General features: G+C 36.2%; 1 protein-coding gene across 2 annotated transcripts in view; it reads right to left on the bottom strand.

Annotated features, from left to right (window-relative positions):
* MGAT4C (MGAT4 family member C) overlaps window positions 1-23,107 on the bottom strand; it is a 302,954-nt gene that overhangs the window by 18,130 nt on the left and 261,717 nt on the right. For both annotated transcript variants that reach the window (XM_056515977.1, XM_056515971.1), the window contains one exon: window positions 10,053-10,177. The gene's annotated coding sequence lies outside the window, so the exon portion shown is untranslated. The remainder of the gene's footprint in view (window positions 1-10,052; window positions 10,178-23,107) is intronic.

Below are 23,107 nucleotides of genomic sequence, written 5' to 3'. Positions count from 1 at the left end.
ATGAGATTCTACCATATAATTGGACATTTGCACAAAGCCATGCATCTGTGAAAGTCACAGTACCCCTGGGAAATGACATAAAATAGATTAGAAAATTAAATGCCAGAAAATTTGTTTTCACTGGCCATACTACTAACTTGTTGCTAAGATAAAATTTGCATTAAGACTTTCCAATAAGCAACCAGGCACCAGCTTCCTGATCAATAAAATGACTTGTTTTGTAGAGAAGGCTTAGAAAACTATGGCTAGGTATGTGTGACCAACAATTGGCTTATTATTTAAAAAACAAAAACAAAAACAAAAACAAAAACAAAAACAAAAACAAAAACAAAAACAAAAACAAAAGGACAACAAACTTCAGTAAATTTTGATGAATAACCAGATATAAGGTGAAACAAATTCTTTACAAAATGCTGTATTTGTTTGTCTTTTCTTTTAATATTTTGTGTCTTCGTCTATTGTCGCATCCAAAACATACTTTTTTGATAATTTATTTACAACAGAAGGAATCCAGTGTGTGGACAAAATACATCCAAAATTTTTTATCTTCTGCTTTGATTTTGCAGTCAGACTAAGTAGCAGACACCCAGCTTATATCTCCAAAATTGTTCATGAATTCAAAACCCAGTAGTCTTGATTGCATTGGTTTGATTTTCAGCAAGAACTAAAATTATTTTTGCTGTTGAGTGGACTGTGTTATTTATGGAATAGTCTGACCTTGATCAATTGCATTAATTGATGTTGATCGTGTAAGGAAGGAAGATGGTTTTTACCTAAAATCTGAACTGTTATATTGCAGTTTAATGCAATTAGATCATACAAGCTAAACAGGATCTGTAGTGGGAGGGATAAATAGCTCTGCTGCCAGTCTCAGAACTGCTTTTGCCTTCTGAGTTAATATAGTTTGGAGACCTTGTGAACAAATCCTTCATAGAAGGGAGGCAGACCAGGTGCACTGGCAGCTTCCAACAGCGACGGTGATGAATTGAACTTTAATCATCAGATTTCCCACAGACTTCATAGAAGCGGCTCTAGGCAGAGTGCAAAGAGACCTTGGATGAAGAGCTTCATGCCAAGCTAACAGGCATTTCAGATCCATGGAGCTGAGTAGCATGGGATCTCTGCAAGAACACCATCTTATCTGAAGCTGCCTTCAGTGAGCATGGCCATGCTGCCCTTTATCTCTGTGACCTGTCAAGTAAAACTAGCTCTGCTCGAGAAGGGAACGTGTCTCCCAGTCCTGTGCCTCTGGAAATCTCTGCTATTCAGTGAGCAGCTGATTTCATTGAACTGATGCACCATTATTCAAAGGGTAGTGGAGAAGGTGTTACTGCCTCTGTCTTGCAGCAGATTAGTTTCCCATTTTTCTAGGAGATGTTTAATTCATTTTACTTCTAGGTTTGATTTATGTTTTAGTAGCACTTTGTTCGGTGGTATCTGTTAGGTTGTGCCAATGAGAATTTTGTAACCTAAGCAAAAAACTTTTCCCCCTTGTCTTTCTTGAAAACACAATAAAACAAGACTGAAGAAAAAACATCAACAAAAGAGCTGGATGATATAGTCAATATGTCAGGTGCACCAAATAGGCTTTTTTATCCTTACCACATGTCAAACTTGATGTTCAATAAAGCCTTAAATGACTTTTTCCACTATTCTATATTTTAGTTAATATAAATAAACTCAAACCGTGGCAATAAAATACTATTAGTTATCGAGGTTTCTAATACAAAAAATATTTTTAATTCCTTATTTTTCCAAATAAATTGTTAAATAACCAAACCTTAGAAGCAGAGGGTGAATAAATCTTTAATAAATATATTTGATGGTTTTTACTTGAGTATTTTAAGGTAAACTTCAAATCCACTTTTCCTCTAAAGAAGCTGTTAAATATTGTTCCACATTAGTGACTGAAGACGCTTTCATGTGTCTTAAACCATATCAATATATAAAAATATGGCTAAAAAATAAAACAGTTACTTCAATTAAATTCAATACATGGGCAGGAAGGAATTTCTCACTATATGGCAAAAAATAAGCTCAATAAATCTAACTTTTAACATCTGTTTTTCCTCATTTTGACAATGCCAGCAGCTACAGTGTAATTTGGAAAGAGAATTTTAGAGTTTGGGGAAAAGAAAGTACTATAAGATTTTCTCACTAGAAAAAATGACATTTCTTTGCAAGTAAGTTCAAACAAGACCAACTGATGAGTTAAGATTTTAGTTGGACCTATGTACTAGGAACAAAGTGTAGCATTTTTACGGAGAGGAAAAGCAGCCAGAAGATCTACGGTATCTCAAATAAAATAAAAATAAAAAGAACAGAAATAAAATCTCCATGGCAAGTTAAAAAATAGTTTCCTTTTTATTCTATATTTTGCATTATTTCCTAGCTTTTCCCCTTGTAGGTATACTAGCAGTCTTATATTTAAATAGCTCCTGAAATGCAGGAAAAGTTTACTGATGAGTCTTATTTAATGTTGCGTTCCACTTTGCTCAAATTGGTTCCTTTAGAACACCAACTTTGCAATATCCTTCTGAATCACCATTTGTAGAGACTTCTCACTGCCAGTGATATTACAGAGAGCTCATGGAAAACAAAATGGAACTCAGCACTGGCAAGAAACACTGTTATAAATACTCATAACAGCTCAGTACCCTATGTTTTCTGATGAATTACAATATAAATAGATTTAGTGACCCTCAAAGTCAAGAGATATGGCTTCATCTTTTCAAATAAGGCTTTCAGGAATGACTACAACAGAAGAAAATATAATAACTTCATTGACAGATGATCAAAGTTCCTGAGGTGATACTTTCAGGCCTCTGCTCTACTACTGATTGCTGGGTGATTTGTCTATCAGATGTATGCCCCGTTGTTTGAGAATTCATTGGAGTGGTGCTTCATTGTCTTCTTAAAATGACATTTGCTGACACCTGAGCTAGTCACACTTAGTCTGCATTTATAGTCAATGAAGAAAATTATGTCTAAGCTGTGATTCATCTCACTAAAAGCTATTTTCTGAAATCATATGAATTGTACCCCCAAAATGCCCATTTCTCTTCACTAGCTACAAAAACAGCCTGAGATGTCATACTCAGTTATTATTAAACAAAGGAAGGAATTCCTTTCATATTCCTTCAGTAATTTTGTTTTTTATTCCTTTTTTAAGGACAGCACATAATCAATAACCTCTGTCCTTATCTCCACAGCATGGAACTGCAGCACAGACCTACACCTATCCTCAGAAATGTCTCAATTCTTCAATAATTCAATGTCACATCCTCTATCATCCCCATCTATGGCACTATAGCTGGCATGTCTTCTCTGCAGTAGACTTATACAAGTTCCTCTCCATTAAAAAGCTCAGGTGTGGAAGAAAGTTCCATCTGTGTATTTCACAAACCAGTTTTTTGACTCCAGGTAGCTGAATCTGCAGCTTCCCCCCCAGAAGTGGATTTACCCAGAACAGGGTTTTGCTGCTTCTAGAGTTTCCATTCAATAGCTTAGTCAAAGTAGAGCACACAGCCAACAGACAACAACCTGTATGTCACACAGTAGGTACCTAATAGCTCTGCTGCAGGATATATGAAAGTTCAAAGAGATACCCCTTGAACAGCTTAACAGCCACAGCAGACTCATGCCCTTAAATTGAGTTAATGGGTTATTTTAGTTAAATTGAGTTATTTTAGGTGGAATGAGTTTTCTGTATGGCAGGGCAGGAGGTCAGAGAGCCGTTTCATTTCAATGCATTTTGGGGTATTCAACCCACGTGCTGGGCCTGGCTGGGATGGAGTTCATTCTCCCACAGCAGCCCTCAGTGGTGCTCTTTGCATTGGGAGCTAGAACGGTGCTGATAACACACCAGTGTTTTCTGGCTACTGCTGAGCAGGGCTGGCACAGCACCAAGGCTGTCTCCCAGCAGGCTGGGGATGGGTGAAATCCTGGGAAGGGACACAACTAGGCCAGCTGACCCAAACTGATCAAAGGGATAGTCTGCACCATACGATGTCAGCTCAGATACAAAAGGTAAGGAAAGGAAGAGGAAGATGGGCATCCATTATTTACAGAGTTTGACTTCTGGAGCAAGTTCTCTGCATGCTGCAGCCCTGTTTTCTGCCTGCAAGCTGTGTGAGAATATGCTTTTTAATGGAAGCTCTAGAGACCATGGACATATCTTCATCAACTGCAGGCACAATGTCCTTGACAAATAAATTATTCACGGTATTGCTGATGATCAATATTTTTCAACTGTAAATATTTAGCAGCTAAGTTCTGTGACAGAATCTTCTGTGTATGGATTTGGGATATGGGTCTAAACACATCTGCAAATGCAGCCAAGCCAGCACAGAGTGACTTGTTGATTTGTATATTGGAAATATGTGACTCAGACATATAACTGTAGTAAATTAGAGGAAAATGACTGAATTGTCTGCAAGTGGAAAATCAGGCAGATACTTGACTTCTTTTGTTTTAATTATGTATGAATTATTTATTAGTTATTAATTTTATATGAATAATTATTGAAGATAATAAGCATAGGAAGAATAATGAAGGGGAAAAGTCAAAAATTCTGGCTTTCTTTGTTGTCAATCTTTGATTTAAATAAATATGGTAGTTAGAAGAGTTTATGTACTAGAACCTGGAAAAATTTCTGCATGTTTGTGCTTAGAATATTTTTCATGTTTCATCATGAGTTTTGGAAGTAGGCACTTCAAGAGCTGTGAAGTTACATGGAAAATGATGTGACTGCTTCCCATTCTTCCTGGTGACTTCCAGAGCATGATACCAAAAGCCAGAATACAGCTGTGTTTTTTAGGTGTCATCAGCTCTCAGTATGACAGAGTATCTAATAGTTGCTCAGGACATATGTAGTATTTTTCAAACTTGGGCTTAGGAGGAGAAGTAGAAGAATTTCAATATTATTGACATTTTTATACTATTGAATGCTTGAGCTCTAATGAAACCAACTTTTTGTGCATCACTTTCTTACACATCTGGACTGTAGATATCAGCCTAGGCTTTTAATGTTCTTTTGACCTCTGACTGTACAAATCCTATAATATTAAAATGATACAACCTTGTAACATCAGTAGGTGAAATAACATCTTTCTGTGAGTACACTGAGCTATGTCAATACATTATTCCAACATGATACTTGAAAAGTTGGTTTGTTGCCTAAAGGAAGGGTATATCAGCAAGTTTGTGGGCAACAAAGAGCCTCATTATTTTATTCAGTCTATCTACAGAAACAAAGATGATTAGAAATAAATTGCATATTATATATTACCTGCATTTTTGTATTGTTTACTTTGCATGAATATTTTGTGTTCTGTAGCTCAGTAAGTACATGGTGATTTTCTATTGCTTGTTGTTTCTGTTAAACTACATGACAATGCAGTTTTTATACTGGCTTAGAGTATGCAATGACTTATAAAGAACTGCAAAAATAAAAAATACTTCAACAATATCAAAGAATCTACATGCTCACTCTTTAGAAGATTATTTGTATGTTTTTCTAAGTTTATGTAAGTAAAAAAGATAGAAACACACATGCATGAGGTAATAATTAATTAATTCAGCAAAAATATTGATAAAACATCAACTAGCAGATCCCTTAGGCTGACTATTAGACAATTACTCTCTTTCATGTAGTCAAGTTGAAATACATTATTCTACTTCCATAGGTGGATACAGGAGAGAAAAAAAAATCTCTTTGCTGGAGAAAACTATATTTTTCAAAGAGTTTGCACTTCTAAAAATTACTTTATGAAATTTTTTGAGAGATTTTTACCTCACCTCTCTATACTTTCAAATCTGTATATGTTGGCTTGTAAGCCTCCTATATTTACTGCACCTTCTTTATAAACGACTTCATATTTTTATAGAATATAATGACAAAAATTACTACCTAAGAAATGCTTAAGAATTTGAAACATTCTGGAAAATGAAGAGAAAATCTCCAGGTGATATGTGAGCTCAGTTTTCAGTTTGATGCTCTATTGTATACATAAGTAACAATTATGTCTCCCTTTACAAAAGGAATTCTACCTTCCTAAAATGAATAACCATTGATTTAGAATGAAAAGCAGAACATTTTTATTAGTGTATATGATTTCAATCAAGAAAAATGGCTCAAAATGGCTCATGGAAGTTATTTTTCTATCGTACTAGAACTGATATTTTAATTCAGAATTATTAGAATTAAAATAAGCTTTACCCTTCTCTGTTTTCTTACAGTGTAGCTCAAAATTTTGATAGCTGTGAATCAGGGACTTGATCTTAGTATTTCAAAGGCAAGATCTAGACTGCAAGTCAATGATATGAAATAAAGGGAGGAAAAAAAGATGAAATAGATTTAAGATTGAGAGAAGCAGAAAATGTGCTTTGATTAATGGAAAGGTTAATTACTGAAAGACTTCCTCCACATAGCACACTGTTAATTAGAAAATCTGAGCAATGTGTGATTTAATTTAACACTATGCAAAAGGCCAACATGACATAGTAAACTGCTAGATTCTTCTTGTGTTTGTGAAACTTATAACTTGGTGTTTCATTCCACTCTGGACTAAAAGAAAGCTGCTCTTCCTTTTTTCTTTATTTTTCACAGATGAAAGGCAAGGTTAAAAAGATGAGATTTTGGTAGGGATGACACCAATTAGATACCCTGGAGTAGTGTTCTCACCCTCCACTGTCACCTTAGCTCTGATCTGTTAAGCACATTGGCCACAGGACAGAACTGTTCTGTACAAAAGGGTTTCTGGTCACCTCAAGAGGAGTGTTATGGTGTCTCCTAGAAAGCAGCAAGTCTTGAAACTTACATTCATTTTCCCAACACTTTGAGAAAAGTGTTCCCATAAGAATGGAAAGTATAATGCTAAAAGAGTTCCACAACGTTGGGACTTCCAGCAGAGTGCCAGACTGTCCTGCTGATGTCTCACTAGAAACTCCTCCCTCCATATGGCTTCTGGAAATACTGCAAGCAAACCATAAGCTGCACACATGGGAAGGTACTGACAATAAGCAAAAGATATGTGAAGCCCAGATACTTCATCAAATTTAGCATCTCCTGGGTGTACCTCAGGGACTGAAGGACTGTCAAATTCCTGATTTACAAGGAGCTATAGAAATGGACAGAATGGACACTTTGAGCTATGAAGGCAGTACCTTGAGGCTGGTTGATGTACTGTGATCAGAAATAGCAACATTTTAAATTACTAGGAGAGAATTCATCCTGTGGTTTTAGTCACCTAAGCATTAGTCATATAATTCATGCTGCTTACACAGGTACTCATTATAAAGTAATCAAATGTATGCTAAGATAGCTGTTTCAGAAAGGTGCTCTGAATAGGTAAACTCTTTCCATTTACTCCACTTTTCCAAGAGTAAAGATAGGTAAGATGACTTTTGTCTTTAGATATTGTATTAGATTTTAGACGTCTAGAAATGTAGAGTCATTTTCTTCAAATTTTCTTTGAAGCAGGTTGATAGAATCCCATCACAGTAGTAACCAAAGGAAAATGGAAATAACAAATGCATGGCAAGCAGCATGAGCCAAGTAGGAGGAAAAATGCAAAATCTTCCTAGTGCTATGCAATTAATTTAAGGATGTAAAAATCCACATTGTCACAGGCTAATAATTAGAGACAGCTTGTTGTCGTTCAAGGACATTTAGTATGACCTGTTCTTGTGTAATTACTTTTATTTTTCATTGCAGTGTCAGGATATTCATTTCCATTTATGCTGCTTTATGGATAATTCATTTAAATCTATCCAACACAGGCTAACATTAATTTGAAAAAAATGGCTGCCTCTTCAGCCTTTGAGTTATTTCTTTTTAACTAACCAATGTTAATAGCAATTAACTAAAGAAAAAAATTAAAAAAAAATATAAGGCAGTGCAATAAGGAAGATAAAAGAAAATGTCTCTCAACCAAAGAAAAAATCTATTCTATCCTCCGCCTTTGGGACAGGAGTTTTGGTAACATTTAATTTGATGTAAGCAAGCCTCAAACACATAAAAAAGTCTTGGAAAGAAAGAGGGAATGATCACTTCCCATTCCTTTTCAATCCCCAAATAACAGGGCCTAGTCAAAGACTAGAGGTCTCTCAACAGCTGCTCCTGTAACACACATTGTACCCACCATGGCAACTACCTGGTTAAGTATCTTTTCCCTGTCATGGCACAAGTTTACAAAGATATAATTTTCTTTTTCCATACTTCTATCCTTTCTTCTAGCTCCATGTGACCTGCAGGATAGTGTCATATTTGGAAAAAAAAAAAAAGAAAATTACATACTGGCAATCAGGTCTGCTTTTGACAACAAAACTACTAATAATTTGAAAAAATCTTAAATAAACTTGGAGCATTGAATAAAAAATCAGACCCTTTTTCTGGTCTGAAAAACCACATATGTTTTGATCTAAACTGACATAATACTTTTTACAGTGCATCATTTCTGATAGAGTTTAAAAAAGAGAAATAAGTTAGACTGAGAAAGATTTGCCAACAAGACAAACCTGCAGTCACAGACATCTAATTCTCTACGCTCTTATGATTAATATTTTATGGTCCTCACTGATCTACCCAATCTTGACGAAAAATGTGGCACAGCTAAAGAATTTATCTGTATCAAACTACAATAAATGCAAACTACAATAGAGATGTCATATGAAGGGTTGGGTTTGCTCACTGTTAGCTGAAACACTGCAAGGAGTGCTTTATTCGAGCAGCAGAAACAACATTAACATATACAAGTATGATGGCACACTCATAAAGAGAAAAATATGATGAATGCTATTTTTAAGAAGGTGGATTTTTTTTAAACTCTACTTAAACACTTCAATTTATACAGTCATTCTATAATGTAACGACTTTATAGAATGAGTGTATCACTGTCATGACTGACAATCTTTGCTGTAGATTTCTGTAAGATGTATTTCAAGTTTAGCCTATCAGCATTTTTTGATTTATCAACATTAGAAAAATATAGAGAGGAAATTTTTCTTTTTCTACATTCACTGAAGAACCTCAATAATGCATCAAGGACCATTTACTGGGGTAAAGACACTTGAGGAGACCATACAGTTCAAATAGTTTTGTTAGTGAGTCTGCTTGCCTTAATGAAATGTAAAAATATAAAAACAGAAGGACTGTACTGTGCTCTGTAATAACTTTATTAGTTATGCTGAGGTGTAGCAGGAGTAACACGCCTGCCTATGGCAAAGAGGAAACAATGAATTTACATAGAAAAAGGTATTAGTTATAATTCCATTAATACATGCCTGTTACAAAAGGCTGACCATGAATCATCATTTAATGATAATGTAGTGATGTATGAGGTTTAAAGACTGGCTGAAAAATCCCTAGGTTAAGTTCTCTTTTTTTCCTGCCTATACTGTGCTGTGTGACTCAGATCACCAGCACACAACTGTGTAACTTGCAGACAGTCCAGAGCAAACAGTGGTGCAACTTCTTATCAGACTAAAATAAATGAAAATTAATTTTATAAATTAATGAAAAAGCTATTAAAATGAGGCTCTGATTTCTGATATACTTCTCTGTACTGTGTGAACTTTATAAGAGAAGTGACCAGCTTCATCATCATTCCTTTTAATCCCAGGATGTTGGTGTGATATTGAGCAGTTCTTGAAAATTGAGAAGTCCAAAGACATTAATTCTCCAGGATGGTTATCCTGATATACAGCCCCTGTGGTGATGGTTGTTTTATGGAGTCACAGAATTTCCACTTCCAGGTTAAAAGCAGTGGTTGAGGGGGTGGTCAATGGAGTTTATACAGGTCAATTCCTACATTGAATGGGGCTATAACCACTAGAAAAGTGTTTGAAAATCTCCAAGGACATTCTACAACCTTCTTGGGTGCCCTGCTTCAGTGCTGCCCTGCCCTTCCAGAAGATTTTTCTTGCCCAGGCATCTAATCTGAAACTCCCAGGATGTAATCTCTGACATCAGTAGAGAACTGAAGCTACAATTACATTACATAGTATTAAATATGCAAATTAAGTATGGAAAAAATAATAAAAACACTTACAACATTCATTTGTGCCACCAGATGCAGGAACCAAAAACTTCAGTGTAATCTCACAACAGCTCATGAGAAAGACATGAAAACCTTCCTAGTAGAATGCCTTACCATTTGAAGATCCAAGTGAGAAACTGAAAGACAAGAAATGAAAACACACTTTTCAAATCTCACCAACTTGATTAGGAACAACTATGGTAATTACTACTAGAGTAGATCAATAGCAAAGTTATTCTATTATCTATAAAACAATCAAAATTCAGATGATATTCAGTCATCTGTATTTTAGAATCTGATAGTTAATAGTCAGTGCAACCAATATACAAGTAAACCCACATCCTCATAGCACACACTCAACAGTAGTTCAAAATCCATATCTGGGAAGAAATAAGAAATGTAAAGGAGAAGATAGAAAGAAGGCAAATCACAGCTTGAAGTGTGCTATCTGTTGAGATGCCTTATTTGAATGAATATAGCCAGCTGAAAATCTGCCTGTGAATCTCCAATGGTTCAGTAATGTTTTCATCAAAAGTAAATCAGATTACCCTAATTCTGAAAACATTATTGAACAACTATGAAAAGGGAAGAGTGCTACAATAAGTGGCAAATTAGGAATATGAGGACATACTTCTTATTGTCCTAGCAGCTGTTCTACAAATTGCATAAGAAAATGCTTTAAACAGGATACCTGGAGAGTAGGGAATAGTGGGAAGGGAAGTTTCAGGGAAGGGAAGTTTCAGGGAAGGGAAGTTTCAGGGAAGTTTCAGGGAAGGGAAGGGAAGTAAGTTTCAGGGAAGTTTCAGGGAAGTTTCAGGGAAGTTTCAGGGAAGGGAAGTTTCAGGGAAGGGAAGTTTCAGGGAAGGGAAGGGAAGTTTCAGGGAAGTAAGTTTCAGGGAAGTTTCAGGGAAGTTTCAGGGAAGTTTCAGGGAAGGGAAGTTTCAGGGAAGGGAAGGGAAGTTTCAGGGAAGGGAAGTTTCAGGGAAGGGAAGTTTCAGGGAAGTTTCAGGGAAGTTTCAGGGAAGGGAAGTTTCATCGAAGGGAAGGGAAGGGAAGTTTCAGGGAAGGGAAGTTTCAGGGAAGGGAAGTTTCAGGGAAGGGAAGTTTCAGGGAAGTTTCAGGGAAGGGAAGTTTCAGGGAAGGGAAGTTTCAGGGAAGTTTCAGGGAAGTTTCAGGGAAGTTTCAGGGAAGGGAAGTTTCAGGGAAGGGAAGTTTCAGGGAAGTTTCAGGGAAGTTTCAGGGAAGTTTCAGGGAAGTTTCAGGGAAGGGAAGTTTCAGGGAAGGGAAGTTTCAGGGAAGGGAAGTTTCAGGGAAGTTTCAGGGAAGTTTCAGGGAAGTTTCAGGGAAGTTTCAGGGAAGGGAAGGGAAGGGAGGGAAGGGAAGGGAAGGGAAGGGAAGGGAAGGGAAGGGAAGGGAAGGGAAGGGAAGGGAAGGGAAGGGAAGGGAAGGGAAGGGAAGGGAAGGGAAGGGAAGGGAAGGGAAGGGAAGGGAAGGGAAGGGAAGGGAAGGGAAGGGAAGGGAAGGGAAGGGAAGGGAAGGGAAGGGAAGGGAAGGGAAGGACATTGTTTCAGGTGCAAACAGATCTAGCTGCAGGTGAGTAATGAGTAGTATGGCAAACTGTTAATCTCTTAACCTGGGACAATGTTACAACATACAGCTTCCTGCTCATTAACACTACTATAATTCTGCTACTAAAATGAAACAAGAAATTTTTATTCTGTATTGAAATGAGAAATTAGAGTCTTAAAATTATAGTTTATAACTTCCCTGTGTTGGAATGAAAACAGCATAGGGATGCAGTACTAAGATAAATGATTCAGCCTGTCCTTTGCCATTAAATCCTTAGTGATGCTACTTGTTAAATACAAAATTTGAGTAGACAGATAGATTGCTTCTGTGTTTCCTCCATATACTAAAGGACCTCATGATCTTCAGAACAAAATGAAACCTGAGTAGATAGCATAAAACTCCCTTTACAAATAGCCAAGAAAATTGCTGAAATGATAAATTATTTTATTACAGACATAAATGATGGTCAATGGTGTATTTGCTTAGACTGTGAGGACTTTAACACAGCAATAAAAAGAGAGCTGTTAAATTATAAATGATGATGATGATGATAATGATAATAATAACAGTAATAATAATGCTACAACAAGGAAAGCATGTCAAACTGACAAAAGAAAAAAAAAATCAGAGCACAGTTTGTTAAAGCAGAACTCATGTCTAAATTGTATGGATCCTCAGGCTTAGGGATAAAGATTCTTACAATGTCAGCTAGTAATAGCCTCATGTCTGGCTGTTTATCATGCAGCTGTGCACATGCACACTAGAACAAAAAGGGAAAAAAAGCTCAAAAAATCCAAATCTGCAGAAATTTAATCCTAGTCACTGAAAAATAACTAATATACAATTTGATTCTAATGTCTGACGTTTATATATTGCAATACTTTCAATCTATGACAATAATATTCTCTTCAGATAATAACAATTCTAGCTTCTGGCTCATGTCTCAGAAAGAAGTGACTTCTTACTGAAGAGTTTCTGCTTGTCATAGAGGAGTAGGAACAACACAAATCAAACTGATCAAACAATGAATAGGCAAAACTTATGCTGCCCCCCTTTTTGTTTTTTTGGGTTTTTTTTGTTTTCTTGAGAAGGCTGAAAGAGAGATCCTTGGTTTATGCAAATTGCCACAGGTCTACTGAAATTGAAATCTCCTTTTTCTGCCCTTGCAGAAATTTTTCTTCAGTTTAAGTTTCCCAGAGTCATTTTTCATATCAATAGACAAAGAAAAGAAAGGTAAACCATGAATGCTGTTTCTCTCCAGCAGATCAAAAGCTGTTGCTGATTCTTTTTTTTGATGTGTGTAAGGTACAGAAAATAGTGACTCAGAATCATGCCTGGAAATTATTCTTAAGTAATTTTTCAGATGGCTTTGATTTTCATATGTATCCATATCCATAATACACTGCCCCCATATTTCTTTGTGCTTAGGGCAGTTTCTTATGATTGACACAAGATGACATTCTAGAATAGTACTGGGAGTCCACACCAATGTTCTTTCTAATCTCTTTAATAACCACAAGGAGATTTTTCTCTTTCTAGTAGTCCTCATGGATGATAGGCAAGCCTGTCCCTGTGCCACATTCTTACAGCACTTATTCTTTAATACCTTGAAACCTAGCAAAAGGCTTTTGCATGGCACCCATCTCCTTTTGTTGTCTGCCAGGAATGAATGCTGGCAGCTGCTCTGAAGCCCATTCATGGAACCTGCACCGTTCCTAGAGCAAAGCTCTGCGAGATGTGAGGGATGCTGTGCCAAGTCAGCCAGTATTTGTACTAGGCAGGCTCTGCTCCTGTGCCCAGTGTGAACCTCGAGGGCTGCCTAAGGATTTAAGGAAGGAAAGCAGGGGATGGAAAAGGGCTGCTTCAACATACACTCATCTCTTTTAGCAAAGGCAGTTTCTGAAGTGGAAAGGGGGACATTTCCCAGAGAGATCAAGTGTAACTGTTACAGGAATTTATATAACTTCCCTGAAAATGTTAAATTCAATTTGCCTAGTGGAATCCACGAATCTTTATAAGTCCAGGAAAATAAAATAAAGAAGTAAATTGCATATTATTTTTTACATATTTTTTCCTTTAAATTTAGCAGCTGATATCAGCTTTGATTGTTTTTCACAGCAATAGAGAAGTTTTCATGTCTGCAAGATGGGCTGGAATACTGAAAGCCTTACCTGAATGATTTAAAGAACTAATTTAAAACAAACTCCGATTCTCCTGAATGACAAAACTGATCCATAGTTTTAGGTACTATTTCTCTTGCATCTGTGAATAAATAAATGCTTGCTAACACACATATGTAAAAGACAATTAGAATTTAATAAGATATTAAAAGATACACTTGGAGTTTTAGAAAACTTTACTTTTATCTTCCATTTTTACTTAAATATAAGTTTTAATACCTGTCTGTATTTCTTCTTGTTTTCTGCTTTAATTTTATTTTTGATGTTATGAATTTACACAGTCACTCTATGGTTTTATACTGCAAAAGAAATGCACCCTTCTTCCTAAACCATCAGTGTCTGTCAGAAGCCATTTAATCTTTTCAATCATCTATGCTACTGATTTAGTAAGATTAATTTCTAGTAGTTGCTATTTCATACTGCATTCAAATAGTACAGATTTTCATATATGTGTGCAAAACAAACCACTCTGTTTTTTTTTCTCCATTCCAGCAGAAATACAAACAAGATTATCTATCTATCTATCTATCTATCTATCTATCTATCTATCTATCTATCTATCTATCTATCTATCTATCTATCCATCTATCTATCCATCTATCTATCTATCTATCTATCTATCTATCTATCTATCTATCTAATCATTCAGTAGCTAGGTTTACAGAACAAACTGCTCTTTCTTATTTACTGGGGAAGGAGAAATTGCTTCCTGAAGACTGACGAAGTTATTCCAGTGTTAATCTTCTGTAAATGTCAGAAGTACCTTCCTGGGAAGTGGAGTGTCTGTGAAAATCAGAAACCACTACAAACCAAATCTGAACCCCTACACATTTCCAAGGGAAAAACCTTTCATAAACTTAATATTTTTTTTAAGTAAATGCTAAGAGCCAAGAGAATAGCTGTAGTGTTCTGGAGTACCATGCACCTACACACATTTAAGCAATTCACACCATGACATTTTGTGCTGGGAAAGGGTCTACATGGCTAGAAAAACCATGTAAAAACAGGTTGGTCCCACAAATGATTTTTAATTCCCACTTACCTCATGAATATATTGCTTTCCCCTAATTTTAAAAAGTTTTAAAATAGAACTGTGTAAATGTAAAAATATAACAATACTACACAATTGCAATTAGCACTTTTTAAACAATTTTTTCATGCATAATGTAAAAAGGGAAAAAAACAGCATAAACATAGTCTGCAGTAATGGAAGGCTACCATCTAATGGATAAATATGGCATCTAACTCTTTTGATTTATTTTTAAAATTTTTTCCTAAACATCTGTATATACAGAAAAGAATGGCAGAGGGAAAGAGGGAGGAAAAACCATTTAAAGTTAATAGAATGACAAAATGTATCCAAGATTTACTTAATTCCACTTAAAATGGGATCATTATGACAACTAACAATGCTCACTAAGCTGGGAGTAGAACAGAAACAAAACCAAGAATTGATAAGTCTTGAATTCATGTAAGTAAAATGTAAAAATAAGCCTTTGGGTGCCAGCTTACCACCATAAAAAATAAAAGCAAATTTATATCAAGCATGGAAGAAGTATATCTCTGTATATCATTATGATTTTTAAAAATAATTAGTGACAGAGTGGACTAGCTGCATAATCTTCCCTTACACAGCTGCATACTACAGTATTACAAGTTCTATTCAGATATGAGAGTAATTAATTTTGAAAATAATTCAATATGAAAGAACATATTACAGCTCAATTTAGATACTCCTCAGTACTTATGATATTTTATCTGAAGAAAAATTAATTTAGTGTTACTGAATATCTGAAATAGTTTTTCACACTTTCCAGTGTAACTGAGAAGGTATTGTAATATTTTCCTTTTGGTACTCAAGGAAAAGATCTCAGTCACATCAATTGAAGTAGCAAACATATTTGCATTGACAAAATGACATTGAAGATTCTTTTACTGAATGATAACACTTAAATTTCAGATTCCTTTGTTTGTAAATTACTTATATGTTTTATTTCTATAGTCCATATAAAAATAAAAGTGGAAATAATTTTGTCAGAATAAAGACATGAAAATTAAATGTAGAAGTACTATTGACAGAATAGGAGAATTGTCATGTGTGTCAGAATTTCAGAGCTATTGATATGGCTAAATTGTAACATTATAAAAATTATTTGATTTTATGTTTTAGTTAGTGATATATTTGTGGCATAATCATGATATAAAATTTAAATAGACCCGAAGCTTTTCAGTACTAGTGCATAAAGACTTTTGATCTGAACTTCTAGAAATTGAAAGTGTTCTTTCAATTTATTGACTTTAGTAGATTGTAAGAAATCAATAACCATGTAAGGAAATACTAAGAATAAAGTACAACTCATATAAAAGATTAATGATTTCCTTTTTAATATTTTAGTAACCTCTAGAAAATGTGTTGAAAGCTTACAGGTTGTAATTTTGCTTGAAAGAGAGCCAAAAATAATTTCTAATAGTTTTAAAGCAATCTTGGTTTGCAGAAACTCAAAAAAGAAAGTGTTTCTTATAATCTTTTGCCCTATTTGACTAAAATTTTTTCAGATATAAACACTAGGTGTTCAAGAAAATGACTAATGCATCACTTTTGCATTATCACTTCAGAAGGAAAGTGAAGCAGCTTGGTAAGAAATATTTTCTTTGTGTTCTCTTATACTGCTTTCTATGAACTCTTGAGGTATGAATATATTCAAAACCAAGTATTTTTTTGTTGCCTGAACGGGTGGACATTTAATACATCCCTTGACAAAAGAGTATATTGTGCAAAATATAATTTTTTACTTGCTACTGATGAGCCACATTTGAACAGTTGATTAGGCTTCAAATAAAAGTTCTTGGCATTTTTCTACTTGTAGGCAGTTCATTTTGCTCTTAAAGACTTCTCCCCACTGTGCAGACCCCAGATAGCAGCCCAAAGATTTAGCTTGAAGGTAGCTATGACTGGATCTCTTATATAGGACACCCTGTCTGAGACATTTGCACCAAAACATTTCCTTAATTTTTTTTCAAAGTCAGTACTTAGAGCCAAGTGCACAGCTATAGTGCTCTGCAGTGCCATACATCTACACACATTTGAGCAACTGACACCTGACATGCATCTTTCCACATTGCTCCCTTCCTTACAACCCTGACTATTCCCTGCTGCAGAAAAACTTTGGAAAACTTTGCTCATTAGTTAGATCCCCATGGAGAATCAGACACTTAGAACAGTACTTCTATTCTCTGTAAATTTTCCCTCTCAGCCACTTCATATAAGAGAGAAGATGGAGGGGCATCTCTGTCCCACACCAGGGAGACCTGTTGAAGGATGCTGCTCTGCAAAATCCCACCTCACTGAGGCAGCTGGATAACTGGGAGGTTTTCACCAGGCACATCCCACACTACCAGCTTGCTATGCAGGCTGGCTTGCAGCCCATGTTACATGATGAGTTGTTCATTTCTGTCCTCAAGCTGCAAAGCTGCTCTCCCAGCACAGCAAAGGTGGAAGGGCTCTGGGGGCAAAGCACAGTATATACTGTGCAGAATGGGAAAGAAGGAGAAATGTGGGGGAAATGAGGAGCTGGCAAACACCACACACCTTGAATGGCCTCTGGAAGTTGCACAACGTGTCCACAGAGGGCAGTCATTTAGATTTTTCAGTCTACAGGCAGAGGTTGGGGTTCCTCTTTGTCCTCCAGTTTGGGCTTCTCACTACAACAAAGACATTGAGGTGGAAGAGCATGTCCACCAAAGGACAATGATGCTGGCAAAGGGTCTGTAGCACATGTTTGATGAGGAGATGCTGATGGAGCTGAGGTCTTTCAGCCTGGAGAAAAGAGGATTGGGTGAGACCTTATTGCTCTCTACAGGAGAGAAGGAAGGCTTGAAGGAGGCTGTAGCCAGGTAGGTGCCAGTCTTTTCTTCCAACAATAGGAAATAGAACAAGAAGAAAGAGTATTGGGTTGCTGCAGGGGAGATTTTGATTGGGTATTAAGAAACTTTTCTTCACCTAAAGTGCTATCTTTTTTCTCTGGGAAAGGTACTTGGCAGCCCTGTATCTCTTACCTTTCTCTTTCCCAAAAGATATGTTAATGAAAGAAACTACACCTACAGACTCTAGTTAACAAGCATACATGCACACTAGCAGGCCGTGTGCACAAATTCCACATTTCCTTATGGAAATTTCAGTAGGTCACTTCTGGTCTTTTTTTTTGCCTTCAGAACCCTGCACATCCAACCCCTCACACTGCCCTACACCAGCATTTAGCAAGAAGAAAGCACACTGGGGACTCTACCCCAAGAATGAACAAAATAAAAATGTTCACCATCTTCATTAACTTTCTTTCTCTCTCTTAGGACAGGAAAACTGATTAAATGACTCTGTCCAATCTAAACTTCCTAAAGTGGAGAATCCTGGCACTCCAGACATCACCCTGAGTCACCTTTACTCCATTGTGAATGCAGCAGCTCTGAGAGGAAAGAGTTCACTCATACCAGGTCACCTAATACATAGTCTTTTAATGGGCCTAGCACCTTAACCAAGAGTTCAGGTTATAAACCAATAGTTTGTATTTCTCTCCCGTCTTAAAAAAGAGACAAACAACAAAAAGTTGTCTGGTATCTGCAGATGTTACAGATGTAATGGATGTTAAATCTTGAGATGTTAGGCAGCACAGCCCTTCCTTGTCTCTGGGTGGTGTCCTCTTTAGTGCTCCCTGGATAGATGGCAGGATCTGGAACCTCAGAGCTGACTCTGTGCCTGATGGAAATATCATGTAAACATTCTCTTGAGTGGGGACACTATACCCTGTAGCTCCAGGCTGGAACTTAGGGGACAGAAGACTCCTCTGGAAAATGGGACAGACTATTAACTTGATCTTTATGCCTTTAGACACAACCTGCACTGCAAAGCGTAGAAAAAAAAATGTTCTTAATGTGGTCCAAACATATATTTGATATAGTGAATGATAGGATGCCATTTGGGACTGGCAGGTTACCTCTGTCCTTCAGGAACAGTGCCTGAGCTTCAGGCAGGACAAGAGCTGCTGGGATGTGAAGGGACAGGTGAACACCAGCCAGGTCCTGCTGTGCACAGCCATGAACCTGGAGGTTAGAGGGGCAGCTCTGCCATGCAGAGCAGGTAAGGCTTCTGCCCAGGGCAGGGGAGCCATCAGCTTCTGAGCTCTTTCTTCATAATGGGCACCAAATCCTCACCTTCACATAAAGAAGCCCCTCTTACTGTCCCAGGCAGGACAGTGGTGGGGAAGCCTTTATTTCTGAGACTCCTGTCACTGCCCTAGTGGACACAATTACTGAGGTTGTTGCTGCTGAGACCAACACAAGGGCTCTCAATCCAGTGCCACTGCTTTCTCATGCCAAGCAAGACCTCAGTTAAAGCTGAAAAGGACTCCAAGCCTGCAGGCTCATTAGAAATACTGATGCTGGGACAAACAGAAATTGCTCCAGAAATTCTTCAGATTAGTCCTTCTGACATCACAGATACATAAATGCATCATGAATTTCATTAAAGTCAGAAAATCTCCTGAATAAAGGCTATTAACATGCACAAGAGCTGGCAAGTGTTGCTTTCTGTTTCATATTCTGATTCATCCTGCAGTTCACAGGGTACTTGTGTCTATTAAATGTAAATATGTGCTTCATACTGGAGTTAGAAAAAATAATTATTGTGGCATCCAGGATGAAGTATATCAATATAAAAATTTTTGGAAGGGTTACAAATTTCTGAATGCACATTTAACAACGGAATCAATAGTTTACTTAATGATCCAATAGCTAACACAGACATTTCTAAATGGAAAATATGTTGATAATGCAGATACAATTATTTTTCCTACCTTTATCACCTTTATTAATGTTCTTACTTTAAGACACTAATAGGATTGAAGTGATTTCTCAAGTTTGGGAACATGTCTAGTCCTGATAGTAATTTGCTTAATTTATATGGAGAGCAGGAAGTAATCCACTGCCATATTGCCTTTCTTGTCTAGATGAGGGGAGCCAGTAGACTGTGGTGTACTTATATTTCTGGCCTAGAAATATGTATTTCCCATATAGGTCTCAGAGACACAGAGAAATTATATTCCTGGGTGTCAACCTCTAGCTGGATCCTGTGCTAGAACTGGATACCACAATGCACACACATAAAGACTTTTAATTAAAATATTCTTTTGGAGTACTTTCAAATTTAATTTCAGACAAGCTTAGAAGATCCATTAATCCGGATTTACATGATTTGCACATTGTTTATATAGTACTGATTAATATTAGGTCAGATATTCAAGTGCTAATTTATACCAATTTCTTAAACAGATGACACAATAATATATTATCATTGCAGATATTTCACTTAATGAGAATCATGTAGAGTCTTGCAGTTCCCAAATAACTCTCAGTGAACAGAATAATGACCTAACAGCTTTCCACTAATGCCTAAGTATGTATATTCATATATTTAGAAAGTCAAAATGCTAAATTCTTCCTGATTATAGATAGATCTCACTACCATTGTGAGATAACTTGTATACTCTAAAAATCTCTCATGTGTTTACATTAAAGAAAATATATATGACTTTTAAACCTGAGTATTTTTATTAGATAGGCATTCTTTTAATAACAAAATGGCAAACTATCAGAGCTGATACCTGTCTTGGGAGCACTGAGTTCAACAGTCATTGCCTACAGCTAATCCATGTCAGCTAGGTCAAGACACTTTACCTGCTTCCCAGTTTCAGGGTAACCAAGGTATTAAAGGAATCCTCTGGGTTGTTGAGCTCATGCTTTACAACCAAACAGAAGGCATGATATCAAAAAGAATCAAAAAACAGCTCCACATTCTCTGTGGGTCTGGAAGCACTTTTCCTATCTTAGAAAAAATAGATTCACAGGGCAGAAGTTCACAGAATGGGAATATAAACTTCCTTAAAAGAAAGTGGGAGAGATCAAAGGTGCTGGTCAGCATGCTACGTCTCTGGATGGATTTATTAAGAGAAAATTCTCAGATACTGTCAGCTGCATCTCAAATTACAGATGAAACTAGTGTAAACAAATAAAGCTGACAGATGTAACTGGGAAAAATCCTGGAAAAAATCCTGGAAAAACTGGAAAAAAAAATCCTTCTTCACCTATTACCACCTTCAAAACTTGAGCTTTTTGTCTTTGTTAAATCCTTTTGTTGAAAGTTATGTCGATCAGGGGTCAGAGCTCTGCAAACAGTCAGAAGCTGTAAGCCTCACAGGGGAAACATTTGTGGAATTTGACAGGTCATGGCAGTTAGAGGCTATGGAGGCTTTTATTGTAACCTTCAGGCCTTCAGCACCATTTCTGAGCATAACATTGCCCTCCAAAGTAGTTAGGTGCCAACATTTCGTGAAATGAAACCCTTAAGAACTCTTCCAAGCATATGACGCAGCACAAAATATTGAATTTTCAAGTTTATAGAGATTTCTAACTATAGAAAAAGAATCACTACCCCTTAGAGTTGCTGGGGGAGTTCATAGGTCATGGTCAAACTAACATACAATGGGATGGATAGGTGGGTTTTTGTAAAGCAAACCCAAGAGTTTTACTTTTTAACTTTCACTTTGCTTAAAGGGAGTTTTAGTTTTTAGTTGATTTTTAAATTTAATTCTGGTGTAGTTAAATATGTACTTATACATTAAATTATGCATATACATACGGATCATATATGCATTATATATATGAATATACACTTATTAAAAATAGAAGAATGAATGCAAGTAAAAAGCCCTTGTTTTCAGTGCTTTCAAAGTTAATGCTTAATTAAGAATATTCTGTGTTGGATGTTTTCAAATTTTTAATGAAGGAATATCAGAATGCAGTCCATTATAACTACCACATCAAAAGAATTGAGTAAATGATCCATAATTCAAAGCCACAGTACATAATTGTCAAAATTTCTTACAGAGGATGCTGAAATAGGCTGTGATCTTTTCAGACATCTTAGACCAGCATTACTATCAGACTCATCTGTACACTTTATCTTTCTTATGAAATACTAATGTAATTCAACAAAAAGCATCCAAATAAAAATATTTTGTAAGATCTCTGTGAGAAATTTCCAACTACCACCATCTGCAATTAAGATATTGAGGCACCACACTTAATAATCTAGATTGCAAATAGTATCAGTATGACTCACAGAAATATTTACTATACTTTATGACAGGACAATACAAAACTGAATTCTGCCAAGATGTATACAGGGACTGTTGTAATCTGTGTTGTAATCTGTTTGTGCTGATATTGTTTCCTTGGTATATTCTAGCTAGCCTACTGAATCAATGCATAGAATTGCAAAGGTTTTTCTTTTTTCCCTCTAGGTAATGCCTTTGTTGTGTTTGCCTTATACATAGGCTGTTTTGCCTATCTAACTCCTATGTGACAAGCAGTTTTGGAGCCATGTATTGATCTAGTCTTTCCTGGTGAAGCTGTTTTTTCCCCCTTCACACCCATCACTAAAGTCTGATATCCTCTTGCCTGGTGAAAGTTGTTTTGAAAGAAGGAAATCAAAAATGCCAATCTCTATCAACATCTTATTGACTGGCAGGAATTCAGGTCCATGGAGCTCTCTTGGGGAAGAAGGGTTTGTTTCTACCTCCTCCTCACACAAAGGCCTTGTGATAACAAACATTTCTTCTCAGTGAACCACCACTATGGTCAGGCAAAAGTCTAGATCCACAGGGGAACATTCAGTGGTTTTGGCAGGAAGTTTTGAAGGAATATGGGTGAGAAAGGGGGGAAAAAAGTTATATAAACTTCACTAAATCTGAGCAGGCTCTCAGACAACAAAATCACTGCTTCTAGGAGGAAAATCACTTGTGAAATTATAACATTTTTCCAATTGTACAGAGAAAAGTTTGTGATAATAATCTGTAACAGAAAATATTAGATATGCTAAATATCAGTGTGGTTTTTTAAATTGATACTTCTTATTGATAACTTTTAAAGTAATACTATATAGTTATGGAGACAAGCTTTAGCTAGCTTTGAATCACAAGAATAATATATTCAGTTTAGCAGTGGGCCATAAATGTATGGTACATGTGTGTATGTATATATAGCTGTTCACTTTTAGAAACATACATTTTTGTCCACAGAAGCCTATATTAAATATATATGCTGTAGCACTTTCTTTCATCTTTTTTAGTATTATTCATTCTAGATCCCAATAGCTGTAAACGAATTAGTGAGATTTATTCCTAGAAGATTAAAAAAGTGACACAAATATATTTCTCTAAAACACTTATTGCAAATGAAAAGAATACTTGAAATTAGAATTAGAATGCA

This window comes from Oenanthe melanoleuca, chromosome 1A, assembly GCF_029582105.1.
Source record: "Oenanthe melanoleuca isolate GR-GAL-2019-014 chromosome 1A, OMel1.0, whole genome shotgun sequence".
Lineage (NCBI taxonomy): Eukaryota > Metazoa > Chordata > Aves > Passeriformes > Muscicapidae > Oenanthe > Oenanthe melanoleuca.
This window is presented reverse-complemented; position numbering and strand designations above follow the sequence as displayed.